The following is a 17,807-nucleotide window of genomic DNA, read 5'->3' as shown; positions in this document are numbered from 1 at the left end:
AGACACACACGGACTGTACAGGAGCTGACACTGAGACACACACACGGATCGTACAGCAGCTGACACTGAGACGCACACACGGACTGTACAGGAACTGACACTGAGACACACACACGGACTGTACAGGAGCTGACACTGAGACCCACACTGACTGTACAGGAGCTGACACTGAGGCCCACACACGGACCGTACTGGAGCTGACACTGAGACACACACGGACTTTACAGGAACTGACACTGAGACACACACACGGACTGTACAGGAACTGACACTGAGACACACACACGAACCGTACAGGAACTGACACTGAGACACACACACGGATCGTACAGCAGCTGACACTGAGACGCACACACACGGACTGTACAGGAGCTGACACTGAGACCCACACACGGACCGTACAGGAGCTGACACTGAGACACACATGGACTGTACTGGAACTCACACTGAGACACACACACGGACTGTACAGGAACTGACACTGAGACACACACATGGATCGTACAGGAGCTGACACTGAGACGCACACACACGGACTGTACAGGAGCTGACCCTGAGACACACTCGGACTTTACAGGATCTGACACTGAGACACACACACGGACTGTACAGGAACTGACACTGAGACACACACACGAACCATACAGGAACTGACACTGAGACACACACACGGATCGTACAGCAGCTGACACTGAGACGCACACACAAGGACTGTACAGGAGCTGACACTGAGACACACACACGGATCGTACAGGAGCTGACACTGAGACGCACACACACGGACTGTACAGGAGCTGACACTGAGACACACACACGGACTGTACAGGAGCTGACACTGAGACACACACACAGAACGTACAGGAGCTGACACTGAGACACACACACGGACTGTAGAGGAGCTGACACTGAGACACACACACGGACGGTACAGGAACTGACACTGAGACACACACACGGACTCTACAGGAGCTGACACTGAGACACACACGGAATGTACAGGAGCTGACACAGAGACACAAACATGGACTGTACAGGAACTGACACTGAGACACACACACGGACTGTACAGGAGCTGACACTGAGACCCACACGGACTGTACAGGAACTGACACTGAGACCCACACATGGACCGTACAGGAGCTGAAACTGAGAAACACACGGACTGTACAGGAACTGACACTGAGACACACACACGGAATGTACAGGAACTGACACTGAGACACACACACGGACTGTACAGGAGCTGACACTGAGACCCACACACGGACCGTACAGGAGCTGACAGTGAGACACACACGGACGGTACAGGAACTCACACTGAGACACACACACGGACTGTACAGGAACTGACACTGAGACACACACACGGATCGTACAGCGGCTGACACTGAGACGCACACACATGGACTGTACAGGAGCTGACACTGAGACCCACACATGGACCGTACAGGAGCTGACACTGAGACACACACGGACTGTACAGGAACTGACACTGAGATACACACATGGACTGTACAGGAACTGACACTGAGACACACACATGGACCGTACAGGAGCTGACACTGAGACACACACACAGACCGTACAAGAGCTGACATTGAGACACACACGGACTGTACAGGAACTCACACTGAGAGACACACACGGACTGTACAGGAGCTGACACTGAGACACACACACGGATCGTACAGCAGCTAACACTGAGACGCACACACGGACTGTACAGGAACTGACACTGAGACACACACACGGACTGTACAGGAGCTGACACTGAGACCCACACGGACTGTACAGGAGCTGACACTGAGGCCCACACACGGACCGTACTGGAGCTGACACTGAGACACACACGGACTTTCCAGGAACTGACACTGAGACACACACACGGACTGTACAGGAACTGACACTGAGACACACACACGAACCGTACATGAACTGACAATGAGACACACACACGGATCGTACAGCAGCTGACACTGAGACGCACACACACGGACTGTACAGGAGCTGACACTGAGACCCACACACGGACCGTACAGGAGCTGACACTGAGACACACACGGACTGTACAGGAACTCACACTGAGACACACACACGGACTGTACAGGAACTGACACTGAGACACACACATGGATCGTACAGGAGCTGACACTGAGACGCACACACACGGACTGTACAGGAGCTGACCCTGAGACACACTCGGACTTTACAGGATCTGACACTGAGACACACACACGGACTGTACAGGAACTGACACTGAGACACACACACGAACCATACAGGAACTGACACTGAGACACACACACGGATCGTACAGCAGCTGACACTGAGACGCACACACACGGACTGTACAGGAGCTGACACTGAGACACACACACGGATCGTACAGGAGCTGACACTGAGACGCACACACACGGACTGTACAGGAGCTGACACTGAGACACACACACGGACTGTACAGGAGCTGACACTGAGACACACACACAGAACGTACAGGAGCTGACATTGAGACACACACACGGACTGTAGAGGAGCTGACACTGAGACACACACACGGACTGTACAGGAACTGACACTGAGACACACACACGGACTCTACAGGAGCTGACACTGAGACACACACGGACTGTAGAGGAGCTGACACAGAGACACAAACATGGACTGTACAGGAACTGACACTGAGACACACACACGGACTGTACAGGAGCTGACACTGAGACCCACACGGACTGTACAGGAACTGACACTGAGACCCACACATGGACCGTACAGGAGCTGAAACTGAGAAACACACGGACTGTACAGGAACTGACACTGAGACACACACACGGAATGTACAGGAACTGACACTGAGACACACACACGGACTGTACAGGAGCTGACACTGAGACCCACACACGGACCGTACAGGAGCTGACAGTGAGACACACACGGACGGTACAGGAACTCACACTGAGACACACACACGGACTGTACAGGAACTGACACTGAGACACACACACGGATCGTACAGCGGCTGACACTGAGACGCACACACATGGACTGTACAGGAGCTGACACTGAGACCCACACATGGACCGTACAGGAGCTGACACTGAGACACACACGGACTGTACAGGAACTGACACTGAGATACACACATGGACTGTACAGGAACTGACACTGAGACACACACATGGACCGTACAGGAGCTGACACTGAGACACACATGGACTGTACAGGAGCTGACACTGAGACACACACACACGGACCGTACAGGAGCTGACACTGAGACACACACCCATGGACTGTACAGGAGCTGACACTGAGACACACACGGACTTTACAGGAGCTGGCACTGAGACACACACACGGACTGCACAGGAGCTGACACTGAGACACACATGGACTGTACAGGAGCTGACACTGAGACACACACACGGATCGTACAGGAGCTGACACTGAGACACACACACAGACCGTACAAGAGCTGACATTGAGACACACACGGACTGTACAGGAACTCACACTGAGACACACACACGGACTGTACAGGAACTGACACTGAGACACACACACGGATCGTACAGCGGCTGACACTGAGACGCACACACATGGACTGTACAGGAGCTGACACTGAGACCCACACATGGACCGTACAGGAGCTGACACTGAGACACACACGGACTGTACAGGATCTGACACTGAGATACACACATGGACTGTACAGGAACTGACACTGAGACACACACACGGACCATACAGGAGCTGATACTGAGACACACACACGGACCGTACAGGGGCTGACACTGACACGCACACACGGACCGTACAGGAGTTGACACTGAGATACACACGGACCGTACAGGAGTTGACACTGAGATACACACGGACAGTACAGGAGCTGACACTGAGACACACACACACGGACCGTACAGGAGCTGACACTGAGACACACACCCATGGACTGTACAGGAGCTGACACTGAGACACACACGGACTTTACAGGAGCTGGCGCTGAGACACACACACGGACTGCACAGGAGCTGACACTGAGACACACACACGGACCGTACAGGAGCTGACACTGAGACAAACACACGGACTGTACAGGAGCTGACACTGAGACACACACACGGAATGTACAGGAGCTGACACTGAGACACACACACAGACCGTACAGGAGCTGACACTGAGACACACACACGGAATGTACAGGAGCTGACACTGAGACACAGAGACAGACCGTACAGGAGCTGACACTGAGACACACACAGACCGTACAGGAGCTTACACTGAGACACACACACAGACCGTACATGAGCTGACACTGAGACACAGAGATGGACTGTACACGAGCTGACACTGAGACACACACGGACTGCACAGGAGCTGACACTGAGACACACACGGACTCTACAAGAACTGACACTGAGACACACACACGGACCATACAGGAGCTGACACTGAGACGCACACACACGGACTGTACAGGATCTGACACTGAGACACACACGGACTGTACAGGAGCTGACACTGAGGCACAAACACAGACTGTAAAGGAGCTGACACTGAGACACACACACACAGACTGTACAGGAGCTGACACTGAGACACACACGGACCATACAGGACCTGACACTGAGACACAGACACGGACCCTACCGGAGCTGATACTGAGACACACACGGACAGTACAGGAGCTGACACTGAGACACACACACACGGACCGTACAGGAGCTGACACTGAGACACACACCCATGGACTGTACAGGAGCTGACACTGAGACACACACGGACTTTACAGGAGCTGGCGCTGAGACACACACACGGACTGCACAGGAGCTGACACTGAGACACACACACGGACCGTACAGGAGCTGACACTGAGACAAACACACGGACTGTACAGGAGCTGACACTGAGACACACACACGGAATGTACAGGAGCTGACACTGAGACACACACACAGACCGTACAGGAGCTGACACTGAGACACACACACGGAATGTACAGGAGCTGACACTGAGACACAGAGACAGACCGTACAGGAGCTGACACTGAGACACACACAGACCGTACAGGAGCTGACACTGAGACACACACACAGACCGTACAGGAGCTGACACTGAGACACAGAGACGGACTGTACACGAGCTGACACTGAGACACACACGGACTGCACAGGAGCTGACACTGAGACACACACGGACTCTACAAGAACTGACACTGAGACACACACACGGACCATACAGGAGCTGACACTGAGACGCACACACACGGACTGTACAGGAGCTGACACTGAGACACACACGGACTGTACAGGAGCTGACACTGAGGCACAAACAAAGACTGTAAAGGAGCTGACACTGAGACACACACACACAGACTGTACAGGAGCTGACACTGAGACACACACGGACCATACAGGAGCTGACACTGAGACACAGACACGGACCCTACCGGAGCTGATACTGAGACACACACAGACTGTGCAGGAGCAGACACTGAGACACACACACATGGACCATACAGGGGTTGACACTGAGACACACACACGGACCATACAGGAGCTGACACTGAGATACACACACAGACCATACAGGAGCTGACACTGAGACACACACACAGACCGTATAGGAGCTGACACTGAGACACACACACATGGACTGTACAGGTGCTGACACGGAGACACACATACATGGACAATACAGGAGTTGACACTGAGATACAAACAGATGGACCATACAGCACTTGACACTGAGACACACACACATGGACAGTACAGGAGCTGACACTGATACACACACACACAGACCGTACATGAGCTGACACTGAGACACACACACATGGAACATTCAGAAGCTGACACTGAGACACACATACACGGACCACACAGGAGCTGACACTGAGACACACACACACGGACAATACAGGAGCTGACCCTCAGACACACACACGGACCATACGGGAGCTGACACTGAGATACACACATGGACTGTACAGGAGCTGACACTGAGACACACACACGGACTGTACGGGAGCTGACACTGAGATACACACGGACCCTACAGGAGCTGAACCTGAGACACACACACGGATGGTACAGGAGCTGACACAGATACACACACGGACCGCACAGGAGCTGACACTGAGACACACACATGGATTGTACAGGAGCTGACACTGAGACACACACGGACTGTACAGGAGCTGATACTGAGACACACACACGGACCGTACAGGAGCTGACACTGAGACACACACACACGGACTGTACAGGAGCTGACACTGAGAACACACACATACGGACTGTAGAGGAGCTGACACTGAGACGGACACACAGACCGTACAAGAGCTGACATTGAGACACACACGGACTGTACAGGAACTCACACTGAGACACACACACGGACTGTACAGGAACTGACACTGAGACACACACACGGATCGTACAGCGGCTGACACTGAGACGCACACACATGGACTGTACAGGAGCTGACACTGAGACCCACACATGGACCGTACAGGAGCTGACACTGAGACACACACGGACTGTACAGGAACTGACACTGAGATACACACATGGACTGTACAGGAACTGACACTGAGGCACACACACGGACCATACAGGAGCTGATACTGAGACACACACACGGACCGTACAGGGGCTGACACTGACACGCACACACGGACCGTACAGGAGTTGACACTGAGATACACACGGACCGTACAGGAGTTGACACTGAGATACACACGGACAGTACAGGAGCTGACACTGAGACACACACACACGGACCGTACAGGAGCTGACACTGAGACACACACCCATGGACTGTACAGGAGCTGACACTGAGACACACACGGACTTTACAGGAGCTGGCACTGAGACACACACACGGACTGCACAGGAGCTGACACTGAGACACACATGGACTGTACAGGAGCTGACACTGAGACACACACACGGATCGTACAGGAGCTGACACTGAGACACACACACAGACCGTACAAGAGCTGACATTGAGACACACACGGACTGTACAGGAACTCACACTGAGACACACACACGGACTGTACAGGAACTGACACTGAGACACACACACGGATCGTACAGCGGCTGACACTGAGACGCACACACATGGACTGTACAGGAGCTGACACTGAGACCCACACATGGACCGTACAGGAGCTGACACTGAGACACACACGGACTGTACAGGAACTGACACTGAGATACACACATGGACTGTACAGGAACTGACACTGAGACACACACACGGACCGTACAGGAGCTGACACTGAGACACACATGGACTGTACAGGAGCTGACACTGAGACACACACACGGATCGTACAGGAGCTGACACTGAGACACACACACAGACCGTACAAGAGCTGACATTGAGACACACACACATGGACCATTCCGGAGCTGTCACTGGGACACACACGGACCATACAGGAGTTGACCCTGAGACACACGCACGGACCATACAGGAGCTGACACTGAGACACACACAAAGGCCATACAGGAGCTGACACTGAGATACACACACAGATCATACAGGAACTAACACTGAGACACACACACATGGACCGTACAGGAGCTGATACTGAGACACACATGGACTGTACAGGAGCTGATACCGAGCCACACACACATGGACCATACAGGAGCTGACGCTGAGACACACACACGGACCGTACAGGAGTTGACACTGAGATACACACGGACCGTACAGGAGCTGACACTGAGAGACACACACGGACTTTACAGGAACTGGAGTTGAGACACACACACGGACTGTACAGGAGCTGACACTGAGGCTCACACACGGAATGTACAGGAACTGACACTGAGACACAGAGATGGACTGTACAAGAGCTGACACTGAGACACACACGGACTGTACAGGAGCTGACACTGAGACACACACATGGACTGTACAGGAGCTGACACTGAGACACACACGGACTCTACAGGAACTGACACTGAGACACACACACCGACCATACAGGAGCTGACACTGAGACGCACACACACGGACTGTACAGGAGCTGACACTGCGACACACACAGACTGTACAGGACCTGACACTGAGACACACACGGACCGTACAGGAGCTGACACTGAGACACACACGGACCATACAGGATCTGACCCTGAGACGCACACGGACCGTACAGGAGCTGACACTGAGACACACACACAGACCGTACAAGAGCTGACATTGAGACACACACACATGGACCATTCTGGAGCTGTCACTGGGTCACACACGGACCATACAGGAGTTGACCCTGAGACACACACATGGACCATACAGGAGCTGACACTGAAACACACACAGACTGTACAGGAGCTGTCACTGAGACACATACACATGGACTGTACAGGAGCTGACACTGAGCCACAAACATGGACCATACAGGAGCTGACACTGAGACACACACATGGACTGTACGGGAGCTGACACTGAGATACATACGGACCCTACAGGAACTGACACTGAGACACACACGGACTGTACAGGAGCTGACACAGAGACACAAACATGGACTGTACAGGAACTGACACTGAGACACACACACGGACTGTACAGGAGCTGACACTGAGACCCACACGGACTGTACAGGAACTGACACTGAGACCCACACATGGACCGTACAGGAGCTGAAACTGAGAAACACACGGACTGTACAGGAACTGACACTGAGACACACACACGGAATGTACAGGAACTGACACTGAGACACACACACGGACTGTACAGGAGCTGACACTGAGACCCACACACGGACCGTACAGGAGCTGACAGTGAGACACACACGGACGGTACAGGAACTCACACTGAGACACACACACGGACTGTACAGGAACTGACACTGAGACACACACACGGATCGTACAGCGGCTGACACTGAGACGCACACACATGGACTGTACAGGAGCTGACACTGAGACCCACACATGGACCGTACAGGAGCTGACACTGAGACACACACGGACTGTACAGGAACTGACACTGAGATACACACATGGACTGTACAGGAACTGACACTGAGACGCACACACGGACCGTACAGGAGCTGACACTGAGACACACATGGACTGTACAGGAGCTTACACTGAGACACACACACGGATCATACAGGAGCTGACACTGAGACGCACACACACGGACTGCACAGGAGCTGACACTGAGACACACACAGACTGTACAGGAGCTGACACTGAGACACACACACGGATCGTACAGCAGCTGACACTGAGACCCACACACACAGACTGTAATGGAGCTGACACTGAGACACACACGGACTGTACATGAGCTGACACTGAGACACATACGGACTGTACAGGAGCTGACAATGAGACACACACACATGGACCATACAGGAGCTGACACTGAGACACACACATGGACCATACGGGAGCTGACACTGAGACACACACACGGACTGTACAGGAGCTGACACTGAGACACACACACGGACTGTACAGGAACTGACACTGAGACACACACACGGACAGTACAGGAGCTGACACTGAGACACACACACGGACTGTACAGGAACTGACACTGAGACACACACACGGACTGTACAGGAACTGACACTGAGATCCACACGGACTGTACAGGAGCTGACACTGAGACCCACACACAGACCGTACAGGAGCTGACACTGAGACACACACGGACTGCACAGGAACTGACACTGAGACACACACACGGACTGTACATTAACTGACACTGAGACACACACACGAACCGTACAGGAGCTGACACTGAGTCACACACACGAATCGTACAGCAGCTGACACTGAGACGCACACACACGGACTGTACAGGAGCTGACACTGAGCCACACACACGGATCGTACAGGAGCTGACACTGAGACGCACACACATGGACTGTACAGGAGCTGACACTGAGACACACACGGACTGTACAGGAGCTGACACTGAGACACACACACGGATCGTACAGCAGCTGACACTGAGACACACACACGGACTGTACAGGAGCTGACACTGAGACACACACGGACTGTACAGGTGCTGACACAGAGACACAAACATGGACTGTACAGGAACTGACACTGAGACACACACACAGACTGTACAGGAGCTGACACTGAGACCCACACGGACTGTACAGGAACTGACACTGAGACCCACACATGGACCGTACAGGAGCTGACACTGAGAAACACACGGACTGTACAGGAACTGACACTGAGACACACACACGGAATGTACAGGAACTGACACTGAGACACACACACGGACTGTACAGGAGCTGACACTGAGACCCACACATGGATCCTACAGCGGCTGACACTGAGACGCACACATATGGACTGTACAGGAGCTGACACTGAGACCCACACATGGACCGTACAGGAGCTGACACTGAGACACACACGGCCTGTACAGGAACTGACACTGAGATACACACATGGACTGTACAGGAACTGACACTGAGACACACACACGGACCGTACAGGAGCTGACACTGAGACACACATGGACTGTACAGGAGCTGACACTGAGACACACACACGGATCGTACAGGAGCTGACACTGAGACGCACACACACGGACTGCACAGGAGCTGACACTGAGACACACACGGACTGTACAGGAGCTGACACTGAGACACACACACGGATCGTACAGCAGCTGACACTGAGACCCACACACACGGACTGTACTGGAGCTGACACTGAGACACACACGGACTGTACAGGAGCTGACACTGAGACACACACATGGACTGTACAGCAGCTGACACTGAGACACACATGGACTGTACAGGAGCTGACACTGAGACACACACACGGACTGTACAGGAACTGACACTGAGACACACAACACGGACTGTACAGGAACTGACACTGAGACACACACACGGATCCTACAGCAGCTGACACTGAGACGCACACACACGGACTGTACAGGAGCTGACACTGAGACACACACACGGATCGTACAGGAGCTGACACTGAGACGCACACACACGGACTGTACAGGAGCTGACACTGAGACACACACGGACTGTACAGGAGCTGACACTGAGACACACACGGACTTTACAGGAGCTGACAATGAGACACACACACATGGACCATACAGGAGCTGACACTGAGACACACACACACGGACCATACAGGATCTGACACTGAGACACACACACAGACTGTACAGGAGTCGACACTGAGACACACACATGGACCATACGGGAGCTGACACTGAGACACACTCACGGACCGTACAGGAGCTGACACTGAGACACACACATGGACCATACGGGAGCTGACACTGAGACACACACACGGACTGTACAGGAGCTGACACTGAGACACACACACGGACTGTACAGGAACTGACACTGAGGCACACACACGGACTGTACAGGAGCTGACACTGAGACACTCACACGGACTGTACATGAGCTGACACTGAGACACACACACGGACTGTACAGGAACTAACACTGAGACACACACACGGACTGTACAGGAGCTGACACTGAGATCCACACGGACTGTACAGGAGCTGACACTGAGACCCACATACGGACCGTACAGGAGCTGACACTGAGACACACACGGACTGTACAGGAACTGACACTGAGACACACACACGGACTGTACAGGAACTGACACTGAGACACACACAGGAACCGTACAGCAGCTGACACTGAGACGCACACACACAGTCTATACAGGAGCTGACACTGAGGCACACACACGGATCGTACAGGAGCTGACACTGAGACGCACACACACGGACTGTACAGGAGCTGACACTGAGACACACACGGACTGTACAGAAGCTGACACTGAGACACACACACGGATCGTACAGCAGCTGACACTGAGACACACACACGGACTGTACAGGAACTCACACTGAGACACACACACGGACTGTACTGGAGCTGACACTGAGACCCACACACGGACCGTACTGGAGCTGACACTGAGACACACACGGACTTTACAGGAACTGACACTGAGACACACACACGGACTGTACAGGAACTGACACTGAGACACACACACGAACCGTACAGGAACTGACACTGAGACACACACACGGATCGTACAGCAGCTGACACTGAGACGCACACACACGGACTGTACAGGAGCTGACACTGAGACACACACACAGATCGTACAGGAGCTGACACTGAGACGCACACACACGGACTGTACAGGAGCTGACACTGAGACACACACGGACTGTACAGGAGCTGACACTGAGACACACACGGACTGTACAGGAGCTGACAATGAGACACACACACACGGACCATTCAGGAGCTGACACTGAGACACACACACACGGACCATACAGGAGCTGACACTGAGACACACACACAGACTGTACAGGAGTTGACACTGAGACACACACATGGACCATACGGGAGCTGACACTGAGACACACACACGGACTGTACAGGAGCTGACACTGAGACACACACACGGACTTTACAGGAGCTGACACTGAGACACACACACGGACTGTACAGGAGCTGACACTGAGACACACACACGGACTGTACAGGAGCTGACACTGAGATCCACACGGACTGTACAGGAGCTGACACTGAGACCCACACACGGACCGTACAGGAGCTGACACTGAGACACACACGGACTGTACAGGAACTGACACTGAGACACACACACGAACTGTACAGTAACTGACACTGAGACACACACACGAACCGTACAGGAGCTGACACTGAGACACACACACGAATCGTACAGCAGCTGACACTGAGACGCACACACACGGAATGTACAGGAGCTGACACTGAGACACACAGACGGATCGTACAGGAGCTGACACTGAGACGCACACGGACTGTACAGGAGCTGACACTGAGACACACACACGGATCGTACAGCAGCTGACACTGAGACCCACACGCACGGATTGTACAGGAGCTGACACTGAGACACACAACGACTGTACAGGAGCTGAAACTGTGATACACACACGGATCGTACAGGAGCTGACACTGAGATGCACACACACGGACTGTACTGGAGCTGACACTGAGACACACACGCACTGTACAGGAGCTGACACTGAGACACACACACGGATCGTACAGCAGCTGACACTGAGACCCACACACACGGACTGTACAGGAGCTGACACTGAGACACACACGGACTGTACAGGAGCTGACACTGAGACACACACGCATGGACCATACAGGCGCTGACACTGAGACACACACACATGGACCATACAAGAGCTGACACTGAGACACACACATGGACCGTACAGGAGCTGACACTGAGACACACTCACAGACTGTACAGGAGCTGACACTGAGGCACACACACAGACTGTACAGGAGCTGTCACTGAGACACACACACGGACTGTACAGGAGCTGACACTGAGACCCGTTTCTTTGTTGCAGGATGACTGTGGAATCAGTTAGTGATTCTCAATGTAGATAAGTGCAACATGATGCATTTTGGGAGGACACGTAAGGAGGACACTTCACGGTGAATAAATGTGTAAACTGCGTTTGCCGGATCTGGGGTAGAGATACACAAGTCACTGGAACCGAGCGACACAAGTTAATTAGGCCAAAATAAACCAAGAACTGGAGCTCATTTCTAGAGGAATCGGACTGAATAGCAGAGGAGTTAAACTTGTGTAGGTCAATTGTTAGGCGACCCTTAGAGTAGTGGGAGGCTGGAGAGGGAGAGTTACCTGTAATCGGAGGAGGGGCTGGAGAGGGAGGGTTACCTGTAATCAGGGGAGGAGTTGGAGAAGGAGGGTTACCTGTATTCAGGGGAGGGGCTGGAGAAGGAGGGTTACCTGTATTCAGGGGAGGGTCTGGAGAGGGAGGGTTACCTGTAATTGGAGTAGGGGCTGGAGAGGGAGGGTTACCTGTAATTGGAGTAGGGGCTGGAGAGGGAGGGTTACCTGTAATCAGAGGAGGGGCTGGAGAAGGAGGGTTACCTGTAATCAGGGGAGGAGCTGGAGAGGGAGGGTTACCTGTAATCAGGGGAGGGGCTGGAGTGGGAGAGTTACCTGTATTCAGGGGAGGGGCTGGAGAGGGAGGGTTACCTGTATTCAGGGGAGGGGCTGGAGTGGGACAGTTACCTGTATTCAGGGGAGGGGCTGGAGAGGGAGGGTTACCTGTATTCAGGGGAGGGGCTGGAGTGGGAGGGTTACCTGTAATCAGAGGAGGGGCTGGAGGAGAGTTACCTGTAATCAGGGGAGGGGCTGGAGTGGGAGGGTTACCTGTAATCAGAGGAGGGGCTGGAGAAGGAGGGTTACCTGTAATCAGGGGAGGGGCTGGAGAGGGAGGGTTACCTGTAATCAGGGGAGGAGCTGGAGAGGGAGGGTTACCTGTATTCAGGGGAGGGGCTGGAGTGGGAGGGTTACCTGTATTCAGGGGAGGGGCTGGAGAGGGAGGGTTACCTGTATTCAGGGGAGGGGCTGGAGTGGGAGAGTTACCTGTAATCAGAGGAGGGGCTGGAGAAGGAGGGTTACCTGTAATCAGGGGAGGGGCTGGAGAGGGAGGGTTACCTGTATTCAGGGGAGGGGCTGGAGTGGGAGAGTTACCTGTATTCAGGGGAGGGGCTGGAGAGGGAGGGTTACCTGTATTCAGGGGAGGGGCTGGAGTGGGAGAGTTACCTGTATTCAGGGGAGGGGCTGGAGTGGGAGAGTTACCTGTATTCAGGGGAGGGGCTGGAGTGGGAAGGTTACCTGTATTCAGGGGAGGAGTTGGAGAAGGAGAGTTACCTGTAATTGGGGAAAATGTTGAACCAGATGTGAGTTATAATGATGTGGAACGTGCTGCCTGATATGTAGTGGCAGTAGAGTCAATAGTAACTTGGGTAAATTCTTGGAGAGAAACATTTGCAAGGACTTGGAAAACAGTGGCAGAATCGGACAGAGTCAGCATGGATTTATGAAAGGGAAATCTTGCTTGACAAATCTACTGGAATTTTTCGAGGATGTAACTAGTAGAGTTGATGAGGGGCAGCCAGTGGATGTGGTTTATTTGGACTTTCAGAAGGCTTTCGACAAAGTCCCACATAAGAGATTGGTGTGTAAAATTAAAGCACATGGGATTGGGGGTAGTGTACTGAGATGGATAGAAAACTGGTTGGCAGACAGGAAACAAAGAGTAGGAATAAACGGGTCTTTTTCCGAATGGCAGGCAGTGACTAGTGGGGTACCGCAGGGATCGGTGCTGGGACCCCAGTTATTCACAATATATATTAATGATTTAGATGAGGGAATTAAATGTAATATCTCCAAATTTGCAGATGACACAAAGCTGGGTGGGAGGGTGAGCTGTGAGGAGGATGCAGAGATGCTTCAGTGTGATTTGGACAAGCTGAGTGAGTGGGCAAATGCATGGCAGATGCAGTATAATGTGGATAAATGTGAGGTTATCCATTTTGGTAGCAAAAACAGGAAGGCAAATTATTATCTGAATGGCTATAAATTGAGAGAGGGGAATGTGCAACGAGACCTGGGTGTCCTCGTACACCAGTCGCTGAAGGTAAGCATGCAGGTGCAGCAGGCGGTAAAGAAGGCAAATGGTATGTTGGCCTTCATAGCCAGAGGATTCGAGTACAGGAACAGGGATGTCTTGCTGCAATTGTACAGGGCCTTGGTGAGACCACACCTGGAATATTGTTTGCAGTTTTGGTCTCTTTATCTGAGGAAGGATGTTCTTGCTATAGAGGGAGTGCAGTGAAGATTTACCAGACTGATTCCTGGGATGGTGGGACTGACATATGAGGAGAGATTGAGTCGGTTAGGATTATATTCACTGGAGTTCAGAAGAATGAGGGGGGATCTCATAGAAACCTATAAAATTCTAACAGGACTAGACAGGGTAGATGCAGGAAGGATATTCGCGATGGTGGGGGAGTCCAGAACCAGGGGTCACAGTCTGAGGATATGGGGTAGACCATTTAGGACTGAGATGAGGAGAAATTTCTTCACCCAGAGAGTGGTGAGCCTGTGGAATTCGATACCACAGAAAGTAGTTGAGACCAAAACATTGTATGTTTTGAAGAAGGAGTTAGATATAGCTCTTGGGGCGAAAGGGATCAAAGGATATGGGGAGAAAGCGGGAGCAGGCTATTGAGTTGGATGATCAGCCATGATCATAATGAATGGTGGAGCAGGCTCGAAGGGCCGAATGGCCTACTCCTGCTCCTAGTTTCTATGTTTCTATGTGAGGAAAATGCAGAGTGAGTGGGATTAATTTAATAACTCTTTCAAAGAGCCAGCACAGGCAAGGTGGACCGAATGGCCTCCTCCTATGTCGTGTAATTCGATAGTTCTAAAGCAACTGTGACTGCATTTCAAAAGTACCTCATTGTCTGTGAAACACTTTGGGACGGTTACTGAAATAGAATCTCTCTTTTCTTCCTTTTCATTGTTGAATGAATGACACAGACTCAATGAACCTGACTGAACTTCACAAGGTTTCATGTTTTGAAGTGGAACATTCCTTGTCCTTGCCTCCCCCACCCCCTTAACCCTCCCCCACCCCCTCCCCCACCCCCAACCCTCCCCAGGCTCAGGCCAATCAGGGTTCTCTATTACCTACTTCAACAATCCCAACATTAGCTCCCAGAATGAAACACTATCTATTCATTGGCAGAGGACTGTTTCTAAAATTGACTTTAATATGTGGAAATTTGCTGTCTCATGTCCGACCTCATGGAGTTACTAAATCCTTCACCCTCCAACCAACAAGACACCCTAACGCCTGCTTCTGTTCTCAACTACACGCTATCTTCCAAAACACTTCTCCATGTCTCCTTCACTCTCACCTCCAACAAGTGCAAAGAGCCAATGGACTCCTTTGTCACAAAGATTGAGATGATCCAGTCCGATGGCTCTGTCATGTCCATCGTGCCTGCTTTGCCTAAACTTAATGATCCCCCCGGCCTAGCCCTGAACCCGCATCTTTCTCTCGTTTCTGTGCTATCTCCCCTCATGCCCTCCCTGAGCTCATCTTGTCCTTGAGACCCACCTCCAGTTCCCTTGACTATTTTCCCACTAAACTGCTGCCCATCCAGCCTCCGCTCCTAACCCCCATGTTAGCCAACATTGTAAAAGGGTTACTGCCTTCAGATACTGACCCTCCTTCAAACCTGCCGTCACCATCCCTCTCCACAAGAAAACAACCTTTGACCCCTCTGTCCTTGCAAACTACCATCCCAAGTCCACCCTCTTTCCTTTCCAAAGTGCTGAACCGTGTGTCACCTCCCTAATCCTTTCCCATCTTTCCCGGAACTCCATGTTCATGGCCGAGCCCTAAAGGACATAGCTGCTAGACTGGGTCTGCGGCAGGTGGTGAAGGAACCAACAAGGGGAAAAAACACATTTGACCTCATCCTCACCAACCTGCCTGCCGCAGATGCATCTGTCCATGACAGTATCGGTAGGAGTGACCACCGCACAATCCTTGTGGAGACAAAGTCCTGCCTTCACATTGAGGATACCCCCCATCGTGTTGTGTGGCACTAGCGCTGTGCTGAATGGGGTAGATTTCAAACAGATCTAGCACCTCGACTGGGCATCCATGAGGTGCTGTGGGCCATCAGCAGCAGCAGAATTGTACTTGAACACAATCTGTAACCTCATGGCCCGGCATATCCCCCACTCTACCATTACCATCAAGCCAGGGGATCAACCCTGGTTCAATGAAGAGTGCAGGAGGGTATTCCAGGAGCAGCACCAGCCATACCTAACAATGAGGCATCAACCTGGTGAAGCTATAACACGGGACTACTTGCTGGGTAA

At 52.4% G+C, this 17,807-nt stretch overlaps 1 protein-coding gene across 1 annotated transcript in view; it reads left to right on the top strand.

Moving 5' to 3' along the window:
* Positions 1-17,807, top strand: part of LOC144686231 (SPRY domain-containing protein 3-like) — a 1,189,784-nt gene that overhangs the window by 1,123,579 nt on the left and 48,398 nt on the right. The gene's annotated exons all lie outside the window — the stretch shown is intronic.

The sequence above is a fragment of the Cetorhinus maximus genome, chromosome 11 (genome assembly GCF_964194155.1).
Source record: "Cetorhinus maximus chromosome 11, sCetMax3.hap1.1, whole genome shotgun sequence".
NCBI classification, from domain to species: Eukaryota; Metazoa; Chordata; class Chondrichthyes; order Lamniformes; family Cetorhinidae; genus Cetorhinus; species Cetorhinus maximus.
The sequence above is the reverse complement of the archived record's forward strand: the minus strand, read 5'-3'. Positions and strand labels throughout refer to the sequence as shown.